At 43.6% G+C, this 15,466-nt stretch overlaps 1 long non-coding RNA gene across 3 annotated transcripts in view; it reads left to right on the plus strand.

Moving 5' to 3' along the window:
- The first annotated feature begins 3,481 nt into the window (after window positions 1-3,481).
- LOC111538143 overlaps window positions 3,482-15,466 on the plus strand; it is a 52,783-nt gene continuing 40,798 nt past the window's right edge. For all 3 annotated transcript variants that reach the window (XR_002730232.1, XR_002730233.1, XR_002730234.1), the window contains exons 1-2: window positions 3,482-3,629; window positions 11,853-12,128. This is a non-coding gene — a long non-coding RNA (uncharacterized LOC111538143). The remainder of the gene's footprint in view (window positions 3,630-11,852; window positions 12,129-15,466) is intronic.

Consider the following 15,466-nt stretch of genomic DNA (forward strand, 5'->3'; position numbering starts at 1 on the left):
ACCAATGAGCATGAGAAGAAATACTTAGTGTTTCAAGCATTTGAGCTGGGATGATTTGTTATACAGCAGTATTGCTGCAATTGGTGACTCAGGCAAGATCGTGAAGCTCAGGGTATGGCCTTTGAAACTGCATAATTCCAATCCTTGGCTCCCTCAACTTTAGACTCCCCAAGTGTAATGTAGCTACATTTATGTTTTCTTGCAGGTCTTTTGCTTTAACCAAGAGTTCCAAATCTAATTGTCATGACTATGTTAAATGCATAATGGTATCAACAACTATTGCAAAATGTCCTAAACGTAAAGTGATATGAATGTTTATAGTCACTTCTCTGGAAGCGAGCATGTTTGTTTCCTCTGGACCCCATGGAAGATATTATTATAGATGGTCACACTCCTTATGAGCTTCATTGACTCATGTCAGTATTGGTGATAAAGAGATGCAAACAGCAGCACAGAGAACGTTTGTGATGCAAAGCTCTAAGCCGGTGTTTCAGGCAACACGGTCTGGGTGGTTTAACAAATAATAATATCAAATAATAAATAAAGGTATCAACTACTACTATGGCTGTCGCATTTTTTGAGTGCCTCCCTTGGCCAGGCACTGTGTGTACGTTACCTAACCTATTATTCACAATCACACTCTAGGGAAAGCATTTTTTACCCCCATTTCTCAAAAGTGGAAAATAAGGCTCAGAGTGGTTAGTAGATTTATACAAGGCCACACAGCTAGGGAGTGGTGGAGTGAGTAGAATTTCCATCTGATTCCATCTCCTTCCAAAAGTACAAAATGCACAAAAGTACGAAAATGCTTTTATTATGGATTGACAATTTCTATCCCTCCAAATATATATACTGAAGCTCTAAACCCCAGTATGGCCCTATTTGGAGATGGGGGCACGAAGGAAGTAAGATTGACTGAGGTCATAAAAGTAGAGTCCTGATATGACAGAATGAGGGTCTTTATTAGAGACACCAGAATGCTATTTCCCCAGGCACACACACCAAGGGAGGGCCATGTGGCTGTCCACAAGACAAGAGGTGAGCCCTCAGTAGAAACCAAGCCAGCCAGAAATGATCTTGGACTTGTCAGCCTCCAGAACACTGAGAACATACATTTCTGGGATTTAAGTCACCCAGTCTGTGGTATTCTGTTATAGCAGCTCAAGCAGACTAATACCTGTCAGTCCTGAGTTAGTAATATTTCCCAGGAAGTCTCAGAGCACTATCAGAGAATGGCCCTTAAATACATGAAGTGCATGTATTCATTCCCAGTCCACCTCCTTTACCCTACATAAGGTGCAGAAAGGGTCAGGGTGTCACAGGGCCCGTTTCCTCCAATGCATCTGTGGGAAGGACATATAGGGGCAGCCCGCAATAGCTCAGAGAATGGGACTGGCTTCAGCATGACCCTTTTTGCTCCAGGAAAGCATGACACGGATTATACCTTATTTTACTCTCATAGAAATTTGCTGCTTCCTCCCGTATAAATAACTCATCATGAGCAGCAGTGCACTCCCTGTCGGAGCCTGATCAGGACCACAGAGGCAAGTGGGACTCAACCTGGGACTTCATGGCTGTGGGAGCCATCGCTGCTCTCTCTATTCCAGGTGGAACAGTCCTGGTGTAAGGGTCCTGTTTCAGTGTCTGTGAGCACGAATAGGTGTGTGTGTGTGTGCACATGCATAAGAAGCTTGTATCATTTCTTCTTCTAGTGAAAGGAAATTCCCTGTGCCTGTGGGTTGAGGAAGAAAGTGAGGTCTCAGGGAGCAAAAGGGACTACAGGAAAAGATGAGGATGTCAAGGCCCACCAACCTGTTTGTCCTCACCCTCTCAATCTGCTGAAAGATGCATATTGGGAGTAGAATTGTCTCCAGCCCATTTCATTGGACCAGGTCATCCCAGTTAGCCTGACTGTCCTGTTTGCAGGTCAAGTACAGAGGGAATTTTGCCACAGTAAAACATGCTCTATTTTCAAGTCATATGTGAAAAAAAAAAAAAAATAAATGAAGGAAGGATGGGGAAAAGACCAAATGCTGCCAAGTGTCCACTACAAGCTCTGGTTTTCTGCAGGGGCAACTGGAAGGTGTACAAAAAGCTCACCATAAGCCAAGGACACAAACATGTGTGTGCGTGTGTGTGTGTGTGTTTGATGTCTTAGCACAGCTCATGTTTGATGTGTGTGATGGTTCTATTTATAAACTTTGTGCTCTAGGATGGGACAACCAGAGGCACTTCTTTCCTGTATTTCAAGTGTTTCATTTCCTTTTTAACATGACTTTAAAATTAAAGGCATGCACACCAATGCATGGGCTCACTCTCATCTTACGGCAAGTTGATCAGACTAGGGTTAGTTGTCTGAGAAGCATGGGTGGTCTTTGTCACAAACAAGAGGAGAAGCAGGTCAGGGAAGAAAAAGACTAAGAACTAACACTGTTGTTTTTGTGGCGTTGTTTGTTAGCTGACTATCTACAAGGCACATGTTCTATCAAATATTAAGTATTAGGTGCTGACTGTGTTATGAGCCTTGTACATACGATTTAAACCCCAGAGCCACTCTGTGAGGCCAGAACTGCTTTCGGATCTTTCAGATGAAGGAACCAACGTGAAGGCTTTGAAATCCTATGTCCAAAGCCACACGGCGAAACCAGAGTGAAACCCGGTAGTATTTGAATCAAGAGTTGAATCTTCTTTCCTCCCCAGAGGGAGAATTGCCCAGGGACTGAGTGCAGGCGAAAGGCTGGTTCTGAGGGAAAGAAGCTGAGCATATTGTGGCACAGGACTTAGAAAAATTTAGAAGCGTCGTCAATTGTTTTCCAGGGGAAGATACCGAAAAACAATCCAGGGAAGGAAATAAAACGAGAAAAATAGTAAAGCAACACGGATTATAAAAGCTGCTGCATGTAGGGCGAAGGAGGCAACCTCGCTGCTCCGTGGCGATGTTAAAGCTATCCCGAAGAATGGGAGGTGGGAGTGGCCTGAGGGATGACTCCTCCAGCACGGCTCCCTGCCAGTTCCGGGCTGCACAGGGCTGAGCCGGCGCCAAGAATGCCCTCTTCTGGTGAGATTCTCGAAGCCCAGGATGACAGCAAGGCAGCCGAGACCTGTTTTCCAGATCCTGGGTAGATTCCCTTGTCAGACGTGGTTCTACTTAAGCAAATACCACTACCTTCTGTTTTTCCTCCTCAGCCCTCACACTAGTGATAGGGAAATTATTTCAATAAGGTAAGCTGTACCTTAGTAGAGTTTGCTTCCTTTTTTTTTTTTTTTTAACCCCGAATAATACTCTCTATGTCATCTGTATATTTATGATAGCTCAAAGACATGGGTGTGTGGATCTAATTAAAAATGTGAAAGGGTTTAGCAGCCTGCTGCTTCCCTGCAACTCTCTGGTTGCCAAATCTTGGCAGCCGTGTTGAACTTGAGCCAAGCGTTTAGTCCTCAGCTGAACTGCTGCCAGCCTGCGCACTGCATTCTGGGGCGAGAGCCGGAGGGGCTGCACTGCACCGAGCTTGCACAGGGCGAGGCGGGGGCAGGACCTGGGACCCAGCCACCCCGGAGGAAACCGGAGAGGAAACCAGCTCGGTCTTGCTTACTGCTTGGTCCCAATCCCCAGCTCTTACCAAATGCAGGTAGGACCAGCTGGGCCAATTTGGTGACCGGGTACGGCTTCGAGCTACTGGATGGGAAATTGTCCCTAGAGTTTTGCCTTCATTTAGTCGAAATCCAGTCTTTTCAGGGGAGAAACAGTTCTCCACTCTGTTGCAGTAGTTAGGGCCTGAGTGACAACAGTCGGATGGGGCATTTCTATTGAGTTCTCTGCTGTCAGTCTGAGCTTTCCTTGATAGCTTGGCAATTGTTCTGCGTCTTCTCTCTGAAGCAGCTGAGTCCAGCACGGGGTTTCTCAAACCCTGTCGTGCACACATGTCACTTGGGGAATCTTGTGAAAATGCAGGTTTCTGAGTCTCCCTGGGGAAAGGGGAGAATTCATGTTGCCAAGATCAGAACTGACTAGAACTGCTTCCGTTCCACGTCATGACTCCAGACTGGAACTTTTGTGAATTCAAGGATGTTAGGCTCTGGAAAAGCACATCTTGGTGATTTGCTCTCAGAGGGAAAAAGGGGAAAACAATTCCAAGAACTCAGCATTCTCCACGATATGTTGACAAAAATAAGGGAAAATAAAAAACATCAAAAGCATGGGTCACTTTTTATTTTCTCAAAATGTACCAGCTATAAGCAAATTAAAGAGGAAGAAAGGGTCATATTCTTTGTATACAGAACGCCCTCCTGCAGAGTGAAAATTCAACTCTAAAAGGATCTTCTAATGCACTTGAGGGGCTGAGAGAGAGGATGAAGGGGGACTTTGCCTTTTAACTTTATATCTTGTGAATTGTTGATTTTTCATGATGATTCATTTCTTTCGTAATTAAAAGAAGAAGAGGCAGCAGCTGCAAGAGGGCCCTGGAGCCTTCTTGGCAGTGACCTTCCCCAGGGCAGGCCACCATGGTGGGGAACGTATGGACTTTGAAGCCACTTCGTCCTGGAGTGGGAGCAGGCCCCGGCGTTAAGCTTGGGGAAGTTGGCTGACATTGCTGGGCCTTTGCAACTTCATCTGTGCAATGGAGCAATGGGGCCTTCATTGCAGCATAGCTGTGGGTGCCGCAGACATGTTTGTGGGGGGCTCATACCCAGGGGTCCTTAACAGGTGTCTTACAAATTCAGAGCCTCTCTCCGATGGGGTTAGGACACTATTCCAGATAGAATTTCACCCCGGCAGACTGCTTGTGAACACAGATATGTTCCAAAACTTCTGGATAGGAGCTAATCACTTTGGAAGTCACAAAGTCTCTGTTCATGATATTAGAGGAGCCCCCCAAAAACGAGGCCTTGGGGAATAGCAGTGAATTTTCTCCTTCTTTCCAAATGGCAAATTTATACATATGAAAAGTCTAAAATGACATGCCAAATAAATCACAAGTAGTCATAATTTAGCCGGCCACTTTTATTATGAAACAATAAAATGCGTGCAGTCAGGACGATGAAGCGAGATGCAGGCTGTGTGGCCCCTGTACAATTAGGGGGCTGATATTTCCTTCAGATCCTAAGTTGGGATGGCATGTCGCTTGCTTTGTGGTTTGGAATAATGCAGAATTGGCTGTTTCTATCACAGAAAGAGGGAGAGGGCGTGTGCTGCTAAGAATCAGGATATTTCCAGGAAAATTTCACTCCAAGAGGCTTTCTTGAATCTCACTCCTAACATGTGGGCAGATGATTGTGTAAACCACTGAGGGATGATGCTGGAGGTAAACATCTAATTAATGAAAGAAAACCTCCCTCTGCACCCCAACTCCGAAAATGCCCCACAGTTGAGAAACACTGACACACACTCACCCACACTCACACGCACTCTCTTACCCATGTATTTGTAAAAAAAGGCTTCCTGGTGACTGAGTCCTTCGGTCCACCTGCCTTTGTTAATTCCAGGTCACAAGCACCTTAATCCCCATCACCCTTCTTCCAAGTCTGTGTGACCACAACCCCTTCGCTATTCCAAGCAACATTTGCTCCAACTTAATATTCCGGTGCTTTCGGGAACAACATTTTAAAATAAACCATTTTGGCACCTTGTCAAAGTCTTGTCTAAATTCCTTCATAACAACCACTCTCAGTGAGATTTTTAAAACCAAAGGGAGTTGGGGGCAGGGAAAAGCGGAGTCCCCTGTTTAGAGCCCTAATTTCAAACAATATAGAATAAGAATGTATTTGTTTCTCCTGCCCCCTCTCTAATTCCCTCATGTTCCCACAGGGTATCCTCAGCCCATCTATATCCTTCAATCCACATCTTTTTTGTCTCCTCCATGGGGTCTGATCACCTGGGTCACTGGGAAAGGGGCACTGGCAACTGGACAAAGAAGGGCTGGGCAGAGATGGGGCCTTGGGCAGGTGTTGAAATGTAGTTCCTGGTCTTTGGTAGTAATCACTGCAAAACTGCAGTAATCACTGCTCCGTTCCTATCAACAACCTGCTCTCCTTGGTCTGTTGCTAAGAGACCAGCCTGTTGTTTACAAGATCCTTGGTGGCGTAGACTTCCATAATTTATAATTTATTATCTTAGTGTCAAAACTTGTGTTGGTTTTTATTTTATTTCACCATAGATCTAATTATAGTTAGATACAATAAAGGTCATGTATCTGTTGGTGGCACAGTGGCGGCACCAATAGTATCCCTCACCACCCCTAAGTTTAGGTGCTGCAGGAGAAAATGCTATTATTAACTGAAGATGAATATCATTTTTTGTCCATTAACTTCATGCATTATATGAGTGTTCAGGTCAGTGGATTCCCTCAAGATTTACTCACTACTGAAAACATGTTTCTGTCCAACCAAGAAGGAAATGAATTGAAATGATTTCAATGATCACAAAAAGGGAGTTGAGTCTTCTTGCTGTACAGTTCAACACGTATTGACTCCACTCACCAATCTTCTCCCCTCAAAGTTCAGGGCCATAGACATTTATCCAGCACTAGACATGACTCTGGAGCCATCATAGGGCTTTGTGGGTCCACAAAACTACCTTGTGAGAACATTCTGTACCTAGAATAATTCAGTGAATTCAGAAAGGAAGTGACGGCACAGAAGAAAGGGTCATTGAAGTAAAACAGCTCAGTCTCAACATATCAGCTTAGAGAAGAAGAGAAACAGTAAAAGTGTTAAGATCATTGCCAACATGTATTGTACCAGGCACAAGACTAAGTGTTTAATCTGGAATAACTTATTAAAAGGTACTGACAGATCTATCAGGAAAATTCTAGTATTAGTCTCATTTTTACAAACAACAGAATCAGAGCTTTCTACCTTAAGTAACGTACTCAGCGATTCCTAGCTATTAAAGGACAGGATGGAACTCAAGCTGAGTGACTCTAGGGTCATTTTTCATTCTCATAGAGATTTTTAAAATATGTATCAGCCTGGGCTTTGGAGTTTTTTGTCTGTTTAATAAGAGTCCCGCATACATTTGATGAAACAGGGCAATGAGCATAGATTCCAAAATCTTATCACCACATTATCCTCTACAGAGTCTTCATCATCTCATAGAAACCACAGAGCATGAGAAATTTCTAGGAAGGGCATTTTATTTTCCCCATCAGAGGCCCTGGAAAATTCTGATGCTGTTTTACTGGGAATTAAGCTTGTTGTTTTCCAGAAAGCAATTATGGCAATATTTCATACCAGCACTTTTCATCACTTAATTCCTGCCTGCTCCCTGGTGGGGTCATGGCCAGGACAGAATACTGTGCACAGATCTCCTGAACCCTCTCTGGTTGGAGTTGACAGACTCAATTTTAGTACAGTGATGAAAAGAGATGAATAAACAAGCTAGAAACTGTGGACCATCAAAGAAGCAGTCATGACATTGACGATGACTGAACCACTTCTCAGGCCTGTCTATTTGCTTTTCCTCCCCCAAGCAGGACCTTGCTCCCATTCAGAAGTGTAAACCCATAGACTGGACCCACGGGCAGACCCCAGTCAACAAAAGAGTGGAGTGCACATCCCTCAGTTTATTTTCTGAGACCACTTCTCTGAGACTAAAATCTTCCTGAGGGTGGAGATGGGGTCCTATTCATCTCAGTAGCTCTGCACATCCATTTAAGATTCAGAATCTGAAGTTTGGGGTTCAAGTTCTCATCTACCACTTAGGAGTCTCGTGAACTAAGGCAGATTTTAAACTCTTAGGTTGCTAGTTACGACACTTGCAAAAATGGTGACAATAATACTGTCTTCTTCACAAGGAAGAGAGGATTAAAATGAACAACAAATGCAACATGAAATTGGAGATGGAACTAGATAAAAGTGATTAACATCATTACTCAAATGCCAGGACCAGTAAAATGCCTGACAAACAATAGCTTCTCATTCAGCAGCACGTGTAGCTGTGAGCTCGTAGTCAGTCTATATGTGCCAACACTATGAAGCGTTGGGATCCAAAGTTGGAAGACAGACCTTTTCTGCCAATTGTTCACAGCACATGGAGGAGAGGAATGTGTAAACAGTTACCCAGAAATATACATATACTTCTATGGAGACGAAGACTGAGATGTGATCTTTAACGCATTAACTTTTAACTCTTATGCCTCATTTTCTTCATCTGAGAAATGGTTCAGTCATCATTAAGTCATGACAGCTTCTTTGATGGTCCATAGTTTCTAGTTCATTTATTCATCTCTTTCCATCACAGCAGTGAAAAGGAGGCTGTCCCTTCCAGGGACTTGACTGCCTTGTCAACTGGAGAATTGAGAGAAGAATATCACATGCCATGTTTCACTTAGGAAGCACTGAATGTGTATGGGGGATGGGAAGTGATGAGTGTCTGGGGACTCTGTCCCAACTGATCCTTTTTCACTGGCTTTTAATGGGGGCTTCTAGAAAAAGAAGCACTTATTCATTGATGAAAATAAAACGTAATTAGACACAGACTCCTCTGCCCTTCACCTGATGGGGTTTTCAGCAATGTCAACAAGAATCACCAGACTGATAATGCAAATCCTGATTCCTTTTGCCCCACCTAATTCACTTTGAGTCTCACTTTTGGTCCATAGCAATTCAGCAAGCTAAGGAGTCAGGAGTAGTAAGGTCAGCCAACTGTTTCACCAGGGTGATGCCAGATAATGCCAGACAGTGTGATCAATGGATAAAGGGAATGTGGATATAAAGAAGGAAAAAGTCCCTTGGGAATCAGAATCAGCTGGGCTAGAAATTGAACTCGACCACTTTTAAAGTCTGAGCCAGGGAAAGGCAAGCTTCCTAAGGGTGACTTCATAGTGTTGGCATTAGCGTTGATTAGATCATGTAGGTTAAGGTCTTAGAACAGAGGAGATGTTCAGCAGAAGGCCGCTGCCCTCCCTACCAAAGACTCTGAAAGACAGGATGCTATCAGAGGTTGTGCCATGGTCTATGATCATGGTCTCTGATTCAGCTCCAGAAAGTCAAAAAGAATTCATCGCCAAGATTTGGTTAGATCTTCATTTCCTCTCAAATTCCTGACACTAGCCAATGCCGCTGCCCACCGCTTCTGGTTTTGTTTTTGTTTTTTATGGAAATAATAGGCGACAATGATCAGGACTAGGTTTATTGTAACTCAACTATCCCTTGCTGGACTCTAAAACTGTCCTCCTCTTTTCTTCCTGGAAAAACAGAATCGTCCTCCCTCTTGCTCAAGACAAGCCCCAGAATACCCACCCCTGAATTCCCTGCATTAATATCCAAAGCATACCCAGTCTATTTCCTAAATATGTCTCCTCTCCACACAGTTCTTTAGTCTCTAGGGCTATCACTACTAAAGACATCTTCTGAACCAGGACGAAACATGCTCCTTATCTTCTTGTAAAGCTCTAAGGGTCCACACATTTGGTAAGACAAGACTCAAGCTTCTTAGCACAATCTTCCATTCCACTCCAAATCCCCATGTGCCCATATCCTCCCAGGCACCTTTCCACCACAAACCCACTGAACCTGCAACATGGAATTGCTTCTTGTTCTTCAACCATGTCATGTTGGGCCCTGACTTGGACTTTGTATATTCAGGTCCTCATGCTTGGCATGACTTCTCCTTTCCCAGAAAATTCGTGTTCAGCCTTCAAGACATAATCTTAGTGTTTCTTTTTCTAAATCCTCCTGGCTTCTTTGGGCACTTAGACCAGGCATGTTACTCTTACTCATATCTGTATCAAAAAAGCTGAACCCATAATAGAGTCTTAGTACTTGTGCCCTGACCCATGCCATTATCCTGAAGAATATTCCTGGGTCCTGCCTGGGACTTCCTTAATGGCCCCTAGATCTGGGTTTCTTTTTTTGCCTCTTTCAGTGTTCTTTTTATTAACCTTTCCAGGATTGTCTTTCTCTACTAGTCATTAGATGTTGATGTTCCTCAAGGTTTACCATAGACCATTTAAAATATTATAAATAATTTCATATTATCTCATTTACATTATCTCCTGGGCTCTCTCTGCTTCCCAGACTGCATTAACCACTCATGGTGATGACTCTGGAGCTGCATTCCCAGCCCTGATTCTCCACAGACCCCAGACCTTTGCATTCATATATGTGATGTCTGTCTTGAGACTTGGATATATCACAGAGCCTTCAAACTAATATCTTTGGCTGGGCATGGTGGCTCACACCTGTAATCCCAGCACTTTGGGAGGCCTAGGCAGGTGGATCACTTGAGGTAGAGGAGTTCAAGACCAGCCTGGCCAACATGGTGAAACCCCATCTTTACTGAAAATACAAAAATTAGCTGGGTGTGGTGGCAGGTGTTTGTAATCCCAGCTACTCGGGAGGCTGAGGCAGGAGAATGGCTTGAACCCAGGAGGTGGAGGTTGCAGTGAGCTGAGATCTTGCCACTACACTCCAGTCTGGGTGACGGAGCAAGACTCCATCTCAAAACAAACAAACAAACAAACAAACAAACAAACAAACAAACAAACAAAAACAAGTATGTTCAAGTTCACTTTACTTTAGCTTCCCTATAACATCTTCCTCCCCAAATCTTTACTCCATTGTCAGTGTCCCCTGAATCATGGCATTACCACATACTTGATGCCCAGCTGAGAAATCTAGATGTCTTTACCTGTCCTTCCTCAACACTGACCCACCTATCTCATTAAGAAACAAGGCCTATGGATTCTATCTTTTCAATAGTTTTCTTTTTTTTTTTTTTTCAATCTCTCCAACCCACTACCGTTTTCCACCATTCTCTCAGTCTAGGCCTCATTATCTTTTTTTCTGGACTTCTACAACAAACTCCTAATTTATCTCCTACCTCTATTATTTCACTCTTCCTGTCTATTCACTATTTCAGGGCCAGGACAATCTTTACAGATCTTTACAGTATGATCAAAACACGAACTTTATTGTGCCATTTTTATATGTGTGATTTCCCAGTGGTCCCCCTTGCTGACTTGGGGTAATTCTCAGAAACCTCTGCATGAACCATAGAGATTTTGATCTGGTTTCTAAATAGCTTGTAGTCTCTGTACGTTGCACCTCTGAGCCTTGCAGCCATATTGAATTATTCTTAGTCTTTGCAAAGGGCTTTTCTCTCTCTAAGTCTTTACCTTCCATCAAGTACACTGAAATATGTATTTTGGGGCAGATTATTAATGTCCTCCTTTTTACTGAGGTCAACTACAGGATTAATTTAGCAGTACTTGGCTTCAAAAAATGGTATACCAGTCTCTTTCCCCATCAGTCTGATTTTTCATCCTCTTTTCTTGGATATCCCTGAGTTCACATCTTCTGAATTGTACTTGTTTCTTTTGAGGCTTATGTAGGGGATTGTTTCAAAGAGATACTCTACATTCTATCATAGCTGTAAGAAACGTAGGGGTCCTGTTCTATGCCCAAGGCTCTGCTTGTCAAATGCACACGTAATGGAGCAACACAACTGGGGCTTCCTATTTGATGTCACATTGCCATAGTAGGCAATGATGAACTATCCTAGCAGATCCGCTAAACTATTCTTTCATTGATTGCACATAGTTCCTGTCTTCCCAATGTACTTCTGACAGTTTATGAGAGTAGATTTTGAACCACCCCTCCTCCAAATCTGAGTTCTTCCAAGGGAAGTAATTCCCCTATGTTTTTGGGGTTTTTTTTTTGTTTTGTTTTGTTTTTTTTTTGCAATTCTAGACCCTTGTGCCTGAGAGAGCAAATCCTCTAGCCCTTTGATCTTCACAATCCTTCAATTATCTTTCTGGTTTCCTTCTGTTGTCATTTAGGGTAAATGCATACAGTTGGTCTTTGTGTCCATCCATGAGAGGTAATCTCACTCTTCTTTTAATTATTTTTAGATCCCTTGGCTGAATGCCTTTTAGTCTGCATGCATACATCTCATACCACACAGCCCAAATTTCTACAACTTCATCCAGGTGCAGTCTCCTCAGAACTACAAAGCAAGAAAAGATTACCTTTGGGGTCAGCAACTCACAGTCGTTCTCCCTCTCCCGGAAGGCACAATGAGCAGGACAGTACCGAGCTTTGCAGCCATATTAAACTCACCTCCAGCTCAGCACATTCCGCTCAATCACTCAAAATCGTCCTTTCCTGCTGGTAAATAACACTGAAACGTAAGTGTCAACTGTTAGTCTTTCTTATCTGGAGTCTTCTCCCCAAGTTTTTATTTTATGTGAAAGCATTGTGTTCTCAGTAGTTATTTTGGTCTCCACATTTTATAGCCAATCCCTTTGATTTAAAATATTACCGAAGTTTCTGCTCCATTCCTTTTCCTTCCTAAACTGCTCACCCTTAATCTGAATTTGAAAGGAAACACAATATTTTCCAATACAATTTTTCTTCTCCCTCCTCCTCCTCCTCCTCTTCTGCTTCTTCTTCTTCTTCTTCCTTTTTTCAGGTGAGTCTCACTATGTTGCACAGGCTGGAGTGCAGAGGTGCAATCTCGGCTCACTGCAACCTTCGTCTCCCTGGTTCAAGCGATTCTCCTACCTCAGCCTCCCGAGTACCCAGGACTACAGGAACGTACCACCACATACAGCTAATTTTTGTATTTTTAGTAGAGATGGGGTTTGTCTGTGTTAGTTAGGTTGGTCTCGAACTCCTGACCTCAGATGATCCGTCCACCTCGGCCTCCCACAGTGCTGGGATTACATGAAGAGAAAGAATGAGAAATGCATCTGAGACTCACTCCACCAAAACAACACACTTTCTCACCTCTCACTGCACTCCAATGAATGTCTATGAGTTTTCAGACTCCCTGTCAATGGTCTTAGGTAAATGCAGTAGTATCTGCTTTTTAGAATTTATAAGACAAGGGCCATTCTGGGTGCAGTGGCTCATGCTTGCAATCTTAGCACTTTCGGAGGCCAAGGCGGGCAGATCACCTGAGGTCAGGGGTTTGAGACCAGCCCAACATGGCAAAACCCCTTCTCTACTAAAAATACAAAAATTAGCCAGGGATGGTGGCACATGCCTGTAATCCCAGCTACTCGGGAGGCTAAGGCAGGAGAATCGCTTGAACCCGGGAGGTGGAGGTTGCAGCGAGCCAAGATTGCACCACTGCACTCCAGCTTTGGTGAAAGAGTCAGACTCTGTCTCAAAAACAAAAAGAAGAAAAGGTGCTTTAAAATGAGCAGAAAATTTTCTGTCAAGTAGACTTGGATCCCTTTCCTCTTCTGCAGCTTATTGGGCTCACTCTTGCTCATTCGCTCATGGCTTAGCTTCTTCATCTCTCAAATGGATAGAAAATACTCTTTCAGTCCTTTGAGTAGGAAAAAGTGATAATGGCTCCAGAAGATTTCTGTCAATTCTGAAGCACTATATAAACAAATCAGACTGCCACCAGTAATCAAAAAAAGGAAGGTCTAATACCTGAGGCTTATAACTTGTATAATAAATTTCTAATTAATTTAAGTTGTTCAACTAAAAAAGGAGAAGACATTTGGTTAAGAGAAGATGAGATTTCAAACACATTATGGTCAAGTTTAAGTGGTATTGTTTGTTTCATTTTGTTAATGGAAGAAACTCTAGCATTTTTCAAGAGTCAGTCATTGGGAACCAGCCCTTAATTGTAGAGTGTTATGGAAAGATCCATGGTGTCTAGGGTCTGTTGGGGAATTTGAGGAATTCTACAGCAAGAGCATTGTGCTCCAAGAGTACGCAGCCCAGCTGGGGCTATCACACTCCCATAAAACAGATAAAATCGGACTCAGAACACAGCCATATTAGTCCATTCTCATGCTGCTGTAAGGACATACCTGAGACTGGGTGATTTATAAAGAAAAGACGTCTAATGGACTCATAGTTCTGCAGGGCTAGGGAAGACTCAGGAAACTTACAATCATGTTAATAGGAGAAGCAAACACGTCCGTCTTCACATAGTGGCAGCAAGGAGAAGTATGAGTGAAGTGGGGGGAAAGCCCCTTAAAAACCATCAGATCTTGTGAGAATCACTATCATGAGAACAGCATGGGGGTAACTGCCCCCATGATTCAATTACCTCTGACCAGGTCCCTCCCATGACACAATATGTGGGAGTTATGGGAACTATAATTCAAGATGAGATTTGGGTGGGGACATAGCCAAACCATCAACAGCTATCAACAGCTTTGTTAGCATCCAGAGAAGGCTGAAAGAGGAAGAGAAAGATGTGGGACCAGCACAGGAGACTTCCTGGAGTGACTGTGGCCCCATCTGGGTGCACAGGGGTCACAGCAGTCAGAGAGCATAGCAGAGAGAAGGCACTCCTGCATGGGACCTCCAGGTGAAACTGGGGTGGGAGTGGAAAGAGTATTTCTAAGAGATGAATAAACAGATTAACAAGGAATGAAATTTATTGGGCTTTGAAAGTCAAATGCCACAGCAGCTTGAATTTGGTCATTTGATCTGTAGGGAAAATGGGGAACAGGGGACATTGGAAGGTGGAAAGGCCTAAAAAGCTCACCTTGAAAATCCATCAAGACATTCTTTAAATTTAAATATAAAACTGTCACTATACCAATACTTACGGCCCCTTTTCCAAGAAAGCCCTCCCCGTGCCTCTTCCCTGCTAACTCCTGGCCATCTTTATGGCCTTAGCAAGGTGATGTTTTCTCCACCAGCCCCACCCCAACAGCTCTCCTTCTCACTCAGGTGGGTCACCCAGAGTGGTCCAAACTTCCCTCATCAAAGCAGCCTTTACACATCCTGTGGCTTACAATGTCTTACCTTGTGACCCTCCTCTTCTTTCCCTATTTAACATTATGAAAACGCTCATCAGTTTTGCATTCCAGGAATCCTTACCTGCTCTGTGCACCTTGCCCACAAGCCTCCCCTGATTGTAGACCTTCCACAGAGGTCTCAGATGACACCTTGTGAGCCACCAGGCTGTGGAGAGACTCCTCTCTTCCCTCATCAATGTCTTTACCCAGTGAGGTTAAGAAAGCCAGGGCAGGCTGAACTAGGAATTCCCTTGGTTCTAACACAAAACATGGTCACTTTAAATGACCTAATTGTCCTGTCTAAACACCTCTCTCCTGGGATAATCGAAAATGCTCTTTTAGTCTGGCTCACAATTCCTAGCCTCCAGGCCCCCAGGGTTCCAGTGGGCGGGTGGTGGGAGTCCATTAGTCCTCACCTTCTGCCCTTTCTGGTCTCAGCTGAGCTCTTATCACCTGTACCTGGGCCTCCTGGTCTCAAGAGGTCCGTGACTGCCTCTCCGTAAGCTCCAGCAAAAGATGGTGAGGTTCAGGCAATTGCCTTTCTTATTCTAATGAGCCTTGCTTCTAACAGAATGTGAGAAGGGTTAGTGTGAGTACTCCAGAAGGAAAGAAATAAAAGGAGAAAAAACAATAAATTAATGTGATAGAGTGGGCAGAAAAAAATGCTTAGATATGAGATATTTCTGATTTAACTACATAACTTTCACATGTGATACGGTCTATCACACCTCGAACCTCCTTATCTGTAGAAT

The sequence above is a fragment of the Piliocolobus tephrosceles genome, chromosome 6, assembly GCF_002776525.5.
Source record: "Piliocolobus tephrosceles isolate RC106 chromosome 6, ASM277652v3, whole genome shotgun sequence".
NCBI classification, from domain to species: Eukaryota; Metazoa; Chordata; class Mammalia; order Primates; family Cercopithecidae; genus Piliocolobus; species Piliocolobus tephrosceles.